Source organism: Helianthus annuus, chromosome 17, assembly GCF_002127325.2.
Source record: "Helianthus annuus cultivar XRQ/B chromosome 17, HanXRQr2.0-SUNRISE, whole genome shotgun sequence".
Lineage (NCBI taxonomy): Eukaryota > Viridiplantae > Streptophyta > Magnoliopsida > Asterales > Asteraceae > Helianthus > Helianthus annuus.
Window position 1 is genome coordinate 21,579,380 of NC_035449.2, and position 11,911 is coordinate 21,591,290.

Genomic DNA, 11,911 nt, shown 5'->3' on the forward strand with positions numbered 1-11,911 from the left:
TGAACCAATATTAGAAATGAAGATTATGTTTCTATTAATTGCAGTATGTCCTATGATCACAAAACATCATGAGGTAGGTACAGGATACTATATCATCAACAAACTAGCATTGGAGGATATGGATATCTTTTAAGTGTATGGGTGGGTGTAGAGTAATCAGGTAAAAAAAATAAAACAGATGATATCAGTTTGAAACTTGAAAATAAAAACATAAAATAAATTACTGATTGATGTTGTAATGACGAATGGGAATGACGCACGCACCGTATCTAGCCCACAACTGAGGGTCGGTGTTGCTGCACTCACGGATGAGAATGGGCAACCTGGGTTTGCTTTCTTCAGTTCCTTGTAATTCTTCTAAACAAAAGCCTTAATGAATTTGGGGTTAGAGTTCGAATTAGGGCACGTAATCTGACATGAAATTGTAAACCATACCTGGTGGAAAGGAAAAGAACGAGGGCGGGAGAAGATGAGATGGGCGGGAGAAGAGATGATATGGGCGGGAGTGATGAGATGGTTGAAGATGAGGGGACTACAGTAGCTTTTCATACATGAAAAGTTACTGTACAGTCTTTTTAGAATTTATGGTTAGAAAAATGAAATAGGGGATAGGATGGAGTGAATATTTAGAAGATTTTTTTTTTAATTTTAGAGGTAGGGGTTGAGATGGTGGATTGGATGTGAATGCTCTAACAAGATGGGAAAAAAGCAATGTTTTGAGAACCGGACCGGACCTCGAACCGGTCTTCTTACAGGTTCAATGGTTCAACCGGTCGAACCGGTCGGAACGGACGTAAGAACCGGAAGGTGTCGTAAATATTATAAAAATTAATAGGGTTATATCTGAAAAAAATATATAAAAAACCGGTCCAACCCTTCCAAAAACCGGTCCGACAGGCCGGTTTCCCGGTCCAACCGCCGGGTCGCCGGTTCAATGCATTTCCGACCCGATACCATGACCCGGACCGGCTCAACCTCCGGTTCTCGGTCTGACCGGCCGGTCCGGTCCAAGTGTGAAAACACTGGAAAAAAGTTTCAAAAAAATTCCCCTTCACTTCTGATGTTAAGACCCAGTTATATATTAAACCCTATTTGTACCAAAACCTTACTCATATATCCGTGTGCAAAGCCATAACATGTTATATCTTCAACAATTTTTTTAGTTTGTCCAATAAATAATAAAGTTACTTTTAAAAAGTTAATTTTATCAAGAAAGGGTGGACTTGTGCACTAAAGTCTAAAGCTATGTGACCTACTGAAACGTTCAATCTTAAGTCACAAAATAATTCATTTTGAAATTTGTTCCGAACACATCCCCCTTTCCCTACACGCCAAAAATTATAGATGGGACATTTTGAAGAAAAAAAAGTATAATACGGTTGTATCAATGTAGTTGACAAACTCTGTTTCAACCTATCTTTTTTTCCTTGGGACACTTTGTTGTTTTAGTTTTTTTTTGTTATTTCAGTCCACATTTGTTCAAAGATGACATCTTCAAAATATTAGAATGACGGACGATGACAAAGTTATAAATTCAAAAATAGTGTGAGTTCAAATCCTTACAAATAAAAGACAGATTAAGTGGTATTTAAGTGTAGAAAATTGATGTTAAAAACATGAGTTTTTAGACATATCACTTGATTGATATCGTATTTATGTTTAAAAAAATATGTGAATGATGAAAAATGCTTTATTATTTTTAAATTTCTTTTAAAATATGTTATACTCCGTTATTAAAAATAGTTGAATCTTGTAAATAAATTAGATTATGGCTTTATTATTTTAATTTTCTTTTAAAATATGTTAAACTCCGTTATTAAAAATAGTTCAATCTGTAAATAAATTAGATTATCAATATTATTTAACATATATTTTAAATTAGTATAAACTAGGTTTTGCCCGCCCGCGTTGCGAAGCATTAAGCCGAATATTTCTTTCTCATAGCATGTACGTCTGTGTTTTAGTTACTTGTACATACTACTCGTAACACGATCTCAAAAAAAAATTACATTGAGTAAACAAAGTAAAACAAAATACTACTATACTTTTGCTAAAAAAACTAAAACGATGGAAAAACTACCGCTTGGCATGACGAATAAAATTAAATCAAACCAACCAATTAAAACAAAACACTACCTAGTCTTGTAAAAAAATATTAAAACGAATTTTATACTGGGGGCAAAATCGTAAATAAACACAAAAAAAATCATGTCGAAATGTAAATCAACTTAAGTTTATAACGACACGTAAATAAAAATAAAGACGTAAAACTCGATTAAAAAATATTTAGAAAGTTAAGAGGTTGTAAAAGTTAATGCTGAAAATTAAATGGTAAAAGTAAAATAGAAAAAAAAAACCACAAAAAGAAAAGAAAGAAAGAAGGAAAAAAATAAAAGAAAAAAAAATTGTGAACAGCACTGTAGCAAAGTGGTGTTGTCATTTGATATAAATAATAATAGGTTTTGCCCGCCCGCATTGCGGGGCATTAAGCCGAATATTTTTCTTTCTCATAGCATGTACGTCTGTGTTTTAGTTACTTGTATATACTACTCGTAACACGATCTAAAAAAATTAAATTGAGTAAGCAAAGTAAAACAAAATACTACCATACTTTTGCTAAAAAAAATTAAAACAATGGAAAAACTACCGCTTGGCATGACGAATAAAATTAAATCAAGCCAACTAATTAAAACAAAACACTACCATAGTCTTGTAAAAAAAATATTAAAGCGAATTTTATACTAGGGCAAAATCGTAAATAAACACAAAAAAATCATGTCGAAATGTAAATCAACTTAAGTTTATAACGACACGTAAATAAAAATAAAGACGTAAAACTCGATTAAAAATATTTAGAAATTTAAGGAGTTTTAAGAGTCAATACTGAAAATTAAAGGGTAAAAGTAAAATAGAAAAAAAACCACAAAAAGAAAAGAAAGAAAAAAAAAAAGAAAAAAATGAAAAAAAAAATTGACAACACCACTGTAGCAAAGTGGTGTTGTCATTTGATATATATAATAATATCATAATATAGGGTATGGATAGTGTACATTAATTCAGAAGTGTATTATAACACTATATATAACACTATGTAACACCATATGACACTATGTAACACTATATAACAATATATAACACTATACATATATCATAGAAATGCTATCAGACAAAATATAGTGTTATATTTGTTATATAGTATTACATAGTGTTATATGGTATTATATGATATTACATAGTGTTATACGGTGTTTATATAGTGTTATAGTACACTTCTCCCACTTCTTACACTTCTGTCTCCTAATATATACTGACATATATCATCCGTTTATTCGATAAAGACAAAATTACTTGGTTGCCAAGGCTTAAATCATTGGACTTTTTTCTTACTTTTATATTGACTCGCAAGTCGCAACATATATTTCAAAAAAGAACACATTTAATTAATTAACTTATTTAATAGGGTCCCCATTTGGAAATTCCTAAGAAGCTGTACTGTATGTATGCTCGTTTATAAATATGAGAGAAAACTAGGCATCGTTCATCCACAATAGGCCTGTCCAAAAAGCTCGTGGCTTGGAGCTCGTTTGAAGCTCGCTCGGATTTAGCTCGAAAAAATCTCACTCGATATGGCTTAGTTTGAAAGTGAGCCGAGCCGGCTCGGCTCGGTTAGAAAGTGAGCCTAGCTCGGCTCGACTCGTGACGAGCCAAATTGACTCGCTTGGTAGCTCGGCTCGGCTTAGCTCGAATTATTTTACTTATAATGTATTTTAATTTTATAAATATATAATATATGACAAAAAAAGGTGATTATTATTGACAAATATTATATTTACTTGAAATATAAAACTTATTTTGCGTTGTTAAACGTGATTTTTGCTTGTAATTAATTAGGTTGAACTTATTTTGAATATGTTCTTTTAAAGTATTGAATAATATTTTAGAATACTGAATTTTGAGAACTATATAATAATTTTTATTTTTAAAATCGAGCCAAACCAAGCTGCGCTGAGCCAACTCGGTTTAAAACCAAGCCGAGCCCGAGCTTAGATTTTTAGCTCGGTTTCAAATCCGAGCTGAGCTGAGCCAGCTCAGTTTACAATCAAGCCGAGCCCGAGCTTGACCTAGCTCGGCTTGGCTCGGCTCGGCTCATGAACAACCCTAATCCACAATTAACACATTCCAAGTTTAGAAATTATTTAACCATTAGTACTGAATTATTCATAACAAATTTACGTTATTTTATACCCCGGTTTTCTTCTACGTTCATAAATGGCTATTATATCGGGTTTATTTAGTTGTTTTCCGGGCTTAAACAAAGTGGTAGACAATGGAAATGAAAAAAATGGCGCACCTAGCAAAGTTCAAAACAATGACGGCAACCAAGAATCAACATGCAAAGGAAGAAAAGGTGCACCAATCCCGGTTTCTTACTTTCCCGTTGGCTCAAATTTTTCGCGCTTGTAAATAAATTAGTTTGAATGATTGATATCATGTTTGCGCAACTTTGAATGCGTAGTATTTCAATGTATTTTTTCTAAAAGTTTTAATGTATTTATTCTTTAGAGTAAAGTGCTATTTTGGTCCTTGTCGTATAGTCCAAAGGTTTCATTTATAATCTTTGGGTCCAAAAACTTTTCACGATTGTCATTTTGGTGCAACTGACTTAACCACATCCATGAACTCTGTTAAATCAGGGGCAATTTCGTCTTTTTCTTAAAGAAAGCAAGCAACTCTGTGTTCCGTTTCGATGCTCAAATGACAATCCCATGCGCCGCCATGAATGTTTTATATAAAATTATGTCACCATTTTATAAAAATTTTACATTGTAATATAGAAATAGTTAAAAATTTTACAGTGTTCACTACTAGAAAATTGGGCAATTGTCACTAAAATTTGCTACCGAAAAAAAAAATGGTAGCAAGTTTAGCAACCCGCTTCCCCAAATTGAAATTAAGCGTAGTTGTTATGATATGGTGGCTAAATGGTTAGAAATTTTGCCACCGTTTAATTTTGGTGACAAATCCATAGGAAAAATACTAAACAAAATTAAAAACATCGAAAATACATTAGAAATAAGAGGGCGTTTTTAATTGCCACCGTGTTAGGGGGTGTTTGGCCTAGCTTTTTTAACAAAGCTTATAGCTTTTTTAGCTTTTTTTACAAAATAAGCTTCATTTGGTGTTTGTTTTAGCTTTTTAAACTTATGCTTATTAGCTTATATAAGCTAATTTGAATAAGCATATTTGAGGATGGTTTTTAAGCTTATTTGAAAAATGATAGAAATAAGCTATAAGCTAATCCAAACACTTAAAAAGAGCTTATCAAATAAGAGAAAATAAGCTATAAGCTACTTTAAAATATAAGTATAAGCCAAAAAATAAAAGCTAAGCCAAACACCCCCTTAGTGGTGGAAAGATGAAAACTTAAATTAAGCGGGTTAATTTTTAGAGGCCCGCTCTTAATTTCACATCGCTCTAACATAGTTAGGGTTTTGATCTAATGAGCAGGTAACCCCCCAAAGTTAATTGCCTCTTCCGCTCAACCCCAAAATCCTTGAGATTTTATACCAAGTCGAAGAACTCTGCTTCATTGTCTGAATTCCAATGTTGCTACACGGTTTTCAATCTGCTCGGTTTGTCAGCAAAGACGGGCGGATAGATGTTTGGCTCATTCAATCTGTAGCAACAGCCCTCTTACCAAACCGAATCCAAATCAAAGGTGGAAATTAGTTGGTTTCATTCCAATCGTTGCTCCAAGTCTTGAAACCGGAATCGTAATTGCCCTTCGCCCAAAATCGTAGGCCCCGGGTCATGAAACCAAACCCCAAATTGTTAAAAAATCACATGTTCCAGGTATTGATTCAAAATATTGAAATTGCACGTTGCTTGTATGTTGTTCATAATATAAATTACAGGTCTCGAGGTATTGTTTCCTCGTTGCAGGATCATTAAAATGTAATGCATTTGTCTTTTAAAGTAAAATTGCTATTATTATTATTTTTTTTTTGTGTTTGTTGGATTCCTTAAGAACCTGTAGTACTCTGTACTTTTGATATTGTTAATCTTGGTCGAAGTGGGATGTGCTGCTTTCATCTTCTTCGATAAAACGTGGAGATCATTAGGTTTTCTCTGAGTTACACCTTCATTTTCGACATGTTTCGAATGCATCGGCTAATCAAACGTAAACATTTTTTCAGGATATCCCTATAGACAAAACCAGAGAATTCGAGACAATATATCATTTCCTAAGGAAGAACTGGAATATCTGTAAATGGGTTGCACTTGGAGTTGTTATATTACAGGTAAGGAAACTTAACGAATATTATAGACAACAGTAAATGATTAATAATCAACAATGATTGCTTGTGGATATGCAGGCTCTGATATTTTTGTTAGCTTTAATGGTACGTGCTGCAAACGCACCAATGGAATATGATAGTGATGACAAGTACATTAATGGTCCCAGACAGCAAAGACAACCTTTGATCATACGACAACAAGTTCCAGCAACGGGTATTCCTGTTACTACAGGACCCCTTGATAGCCGTCCAAGCAGAAATGATGCTTGGAGTGCACGTATGAAGACGCCGAGATTGCTTACTGGGTGAAGACGCCCGGACTCCAGTAGCGTAACGATTGAGATCTTGTTGTTAAAGTTGACGAAATAAGATTCGACATTCTCTGTAGATTGTCAAATTCTACCTTCTCTTAAATTGTAAGCTAATCTCTTCCCACGTCTAGGGCTGTTAACGAGCCGAGTCGAGCCGAACCAGATGTAGCTCGAGCTCGGCTCAAATTAAAATCGAGCTGGCTCGGCTTGAGCTCAAATTTTAAATCGAGCTAAGGTTTGGGGCTCGAGCTCGACTCGAACTAGATTCGAGCCAGCTTGGCTCGACTCGATTTAGCTCAACTTCACCAAGAACAATTAAATATACTAGTATAAAAAGATCTCAAACATAACTGAATTGCAAGTAACTAAGCCGATTTCGAGTCGAGCTTTTTTCGAGTATTTTTCGAGCAAGCTTCGAGCGAGTTTCGAGTATGTGTAAACAAAGTTTTACTATATTTGAATTAATAGATTGTAATCTTTTATGTTTTATGTTTCTGGGAATTGGTTTCTCTTATAGTGGACATGTCGTTATTATATGTTTTTATGAACCTTTCACGGTTTATATTTGCTCTTGCAAAATGCATATTTGTCCCTTTTAATATAGTAGCTGATATGCTAATGTAGCTTGAGTTGAAAACTGCACATTTCTAGTATATATTTTAATGTATCTATTATGATATAAAATAGGAAGGAATCCAACTTCAACTGTCAAATAAAGACCTGTTGAGTTTGCTGGTGCATGAAAAAATTACACTTTACTTGATAATTTAACTTTGATCCATGTAGTTACCAGCAACTGAAGTTGTTTTTATTTTTCTTGTGAAGGTCCAAGTTTAATGTTGATGTTCTTTTCCTCTTCTAAAGAAGAGGGGACAAGTGTTGCATTTCAAGTACTAGATATATGGTTTAGCGGATTGTCTAGCTTGTCATGGAAATGGCGCACCCACAAACTTGGTATGTTATGTATATTCTTTCTTCTATCAGTTGATTTTAGTTGATTTTTACTGGTCGTTTATTTTTTAAGGTCATATATGATTGAAAAAGTCATAACACCCATATTTTGCTACCAACAATAATCGTATCACTTTGTTAATTTCCCAAAATAGAAAACGTAATGGAAGACTAGAAGGCTTTTATGGATGTATACTTACTATTTACTATTAACGAGTTCGTTGAAGTTTTAAACTGATACTTACAATTCAAAAGTGGGTTGCAAGTTGTGACCAAACTGTGGTCCAATCAATGACCTTGGTTTTAAAAGGCAAGAGGCGCACAAAGCGACGAGGTCTAAAACCGAGGCGCGAAGCGCAAAGCGCAAAAACGGTGGGCTTTTTGTACTCGAAGTGCAAAGTGATTATATAATTTTTATATATTTCCTATAGATTTTTAGCATCTCGTATCCAAATTATAGCTATAAATAAGGTTTATATATGATTTTACCCATAAGTACAAGCTAAAAAACCTATTGCACAAAAGTTTGATGCTTAAAAACAGCATAAAAATACCCTATGTACATGAGGCACACGCCTCAGGCCTAAAAACCTCTAAAAATGCACCTTTGGGGGCTTTTTTTGTAAAAAGCGCGCATCGGGCTACCTAAGGTGCCAAAGCTCGTGCCTTGATGTGCCTCGCGCCTCAGGCGCGCTTTTTAAAACCCAGTCAATGACAAGATAAACCATCTGATTAATCTTTTTTGGTGTTTTATTTGAAGTATACCCCATAAATACATTAGCAAAAGTCAAAAAGTGGTAACTTGAAAATGTTTCGAAAACAGTTCAAAAATAATTGTGAAATTGTTTTTGAGGCCATCATATGTCTACACAGGCTACATTGCCTCTAAACCCTCTTTTTACTGTAGCATGGCAATACATACTCAACCCTTCTTAACTCTAAACCAATTTTCCTTGTCGAAATGGTACGAGTCGAAACGGTACGGGTTGAAACGGTAATATGGCAGGAAAAATAAAGATCCTGTTGAAGACCCTTCTGTCAGTCTTCTAAAGACTAATGGTACTTGAATCGATTAATCTTTAGTTTTTATGTAAATAGTTTTATCGAGGATAGAACTTTTAATGCTGTGAGGTGGCAGTTTTGACCCGTTTCAATACAAATGGGCCGGCTCAGAGTTAAGATCATTTTTTATTACTAATGGGTCTGTCATAGTATAAAGGAAGACGGTTTGAAGTCGCCCATTGTGTGACTTTATGCATAACACAATCTGAATCTTTATGATGACGTGAAAACTGTCTTTTTTTTGAAACAAGATAACCTTTGTCTATCTTATTGGACACACCGATAATAAAAAATTTTGTAACAAAGGTTTCAAATCTCTACTAACATGGTTGAATCTTTTTGATACTAATTTTATTCAATTGTATGTTACTTTTGATTAGAGGTGGGAGTTCATACTGATGGGCATGGTATATCAACTGATTTGGCGACAAAGAAGAATATATCAGTTTCAAGAAAGTTGGCAGGCATTTGGGAACCAGTACCTAGAAGCAACCTTGTTTCCAAGTTATTTGTGGCTTGTGAAGCAGATTTACAGATTCTATTTGCATTCAGTCTGCTGAAGCTGCAAAAGTATCTCATCTCTACATAACATTAACAAAGGTAGGTATTGAATTACAGGTATTCATCTTCTAGCTGTTAGAAGATTATATTATTTTGTATTCTTTAGTGAAGTATAAGCATGCTACTGTTGCTATACAGTATTCAAATGTTTGTTTGTTGGTTATGACTGACAATTGTTACTTGTGCAGATTAGTTATGATACAGGAAAATTGGGCGATCTGTTAGAAGCATTGCTTGATCTCTGTTGTCTTCAAAATGTGAGTTTGTAAATTTTTATGCACCCGGTAAAACAGTTTTGGGCTTTATGTTTTCTAGATTGAAAAGTTGAATTTAGTTATCAAGGAGCTCGTTAAGGAAAAAGATGAAAAAAAGAAAGGTTCAATGGAATTATTGCGGGGTTGTTGGCTGAAAAAGAGAAAGATAAGGTGGATAAAGATGCAATGCTTGATAGGATGTCACAAATTGAAGCTATGTTAACAACTACAGTTCGAAGATAGGGCTATAAATACTTGGTTTTGAATGTTTAGATGTTTATCTTATTAGGATAATTTTAGTTATTTTATGTTTTAGTTGGTATTTTTTATATGCTTTTAAAAACGAGATGTTTTATATAATTTTGGGATTTTATTAGCCTTTTTTATATTATTAGTAGTTTTATTGATATGTAATTTTGATGAAAATAGCAGCGAGAAAAAAAAAATCTGAATTAAAAACCAATATTCCAAACTAAACCAATATTCCAGTAATCAGTGTGTAAAAAATGGGGGCTAAATGGTGGCACAACCCGGTTGCAAATTGTGTAAAAAATGGTGGCTATTGTGTAAAAAATGGTGGCAATATCGGTGGCTAAATGGTATTAAAACTCGCAAATTGTGTAAAAGATGGTGGCTAAATGGTGGCAATATAGGTGGCTAAATGGTGGCAATATCGGTGGCTAAATGGTATTAAAACGTGCAAAAACGATGGCTAAATGGTGGCAATATCAGCGGCTAAATGGTATGAAACAACTCGGTGGCAAACAAGGCTGAGCGTAGCAAACAAGAAGCGGTGGCAAATAATTTTGACCAAATTTGTGGTGGCAAAAAAAGGTAACAAAATATAAAAATGGTGGCTACTTGGTGGCATTAGGGCAATTGACACGGGTGTTTTTGTCACCGTATTTTCGGTGGCAAACTGGTGACAACAAGTAAATTGCTACCATTTTGTAACCAACAATTACATGACAAAAACCATGTTTTCTAGTAGTGGTTATATAGAAAAGTTTGGGTGCATATCCATGATATCTAAAGCCACATCTGCGTTACCAAAGTCAATCCAAGCATTAGTATTTCCACCAAAAGGATTTGAAATTCGAACTAGTGTCTTTTTTTTTTTTATTCCCGTATATTTCATTCCAATCATTAGGGCAAATTACATAAAGATAGCAGGTAGGCGAGCAACAAACTGCGTCGCCATCCCTTTTTGAATAGAAAATCCTAATCTACTAAAAACAAAGCCCCGCTATTGGAGCTTTCGTAATCATTCCCTTGGCAAACTTATCCTTTTCACCGATAACAACAATATGGTCCACTAACTTTTCAACAAAACTGTGGGAGCTAAAGTCTCAACCGCGATAAGTAACAGAGTCTCCCACTAGTATGTTAACTGTTTCATCATCAGCCTAGGATCGTGTTCAAAGACTTCGCTAACGGAATAATAGAAAAAAGACGAAATTGCCCATAATTTAACGAAGTTCATGGATGAGGTTAAGTCGATTGGGCCAAAATGGCAATAGTGTAAAGTTTTTGGACTCACAGACTATAAATGAAACCTTCAGACCATACTGACAAAACTGCCCAAATCACAGGAACCAAAATGGCACTTTACTAAAATATAGATGTAGTGGAGGGTTCAAATAAGAAGAAATTCTTTGTAAGAAGAAAAAAGAAGAAATTTCAACCAATAGAAATGTTTCATTAGACTTCATTTAATATTTGTACTTAATGTAACTATAAGGGTATATTAGTAAACTTACATACATCATTAATTGGTAGTTTCATCTTTAATAATTAACTATATTAAATTTGTAACTTATTTTTAAGATATATATTTTTCACAAAAAATAAAAATAAAATTTCATTTATAGTGTAGGATAAATACGAGGCGTGTAGGATAAATTACGAATTGTGTAGGATAAATTTCAATATGTGTAGGATAAATTTCGAAATGTGTAGGATAACTTTTGATGTGTGTAGCCAAAAATATTTAGTGTGGAGAATTATAGTCTTAATGACTAATTAATTAGTCAAACATAATAATAAATGAGATGAGAAAAAAAACTATTTAATGTTTTACAATTATACCCTTTTATTCTTTTTCTTCTCAATAAAATTTTCTTCTCAAATGAACCTTCCCCTATAGATGTAAAGTATCATTTATTAATATTTTTTTCTCTCTCTCTGTCCCCGTGGCTTCCGCCGGATTGGCTCGACGGTGAAGTTTAGCCGGACATAGAGTGCGAGGTCCCCAACTCCGGCTTGACCTCTATCACTATCTCCCCTATCCTTTCTCCCATTCGCTATCTGGGGTTGCCTCCTTTCTTTCGTGTTCTTCCTTTTCGTCTCGATTACCGGTCGGCTGACTGGGGTCCGTGGTCTGCCCGGTGTCTTTTGATATTCCGACTGCCAGTTGGCTTGACGGTGTGGGTAAGTCTGTGTTAGCGTGTGAGTTCGCCCAGTTTGGCTTGAA

General features: G+C 34.2%; 1 long non-coding RNA gene across 3 annotated transcripts; it reads left to right on the plus strand.

The window, feature by feature from the left end:
• The first annotated feature begins 3,533 nt into the window (after positions 1 to 3,533).
• On the plus strand, positions 3,534 to 9,829 carry LOC110922611. Of its 3 annotated transcripts, none has more exons than XR_002583296.2 (7): positions 3,534 to 4,408; positions 5,509 to 6,122; positions 6,198 to 6,302; positions 6,378 to 6,715; positions 7,436 to 7,564; positions 9,004 to 9,223; positions 9,373 to 9,767. It is a non-coding gene; the product is annotated as an uncharacterized LOC110922611 (long non-coding RNA). The 3 variants fall into 3 exon arrangements; XR_002583298.2 differs by having other exon boundaries at positions 3,535 to 4,408; positions 5,509 to 5,853; XR_002583295.2 differs by having other exon boundaries at positions 5,509 to 6,302; positions 9,373 to 9,829.
• Positions 9,830 to 11,911: the final 2,082 nt, after the last annotated feature.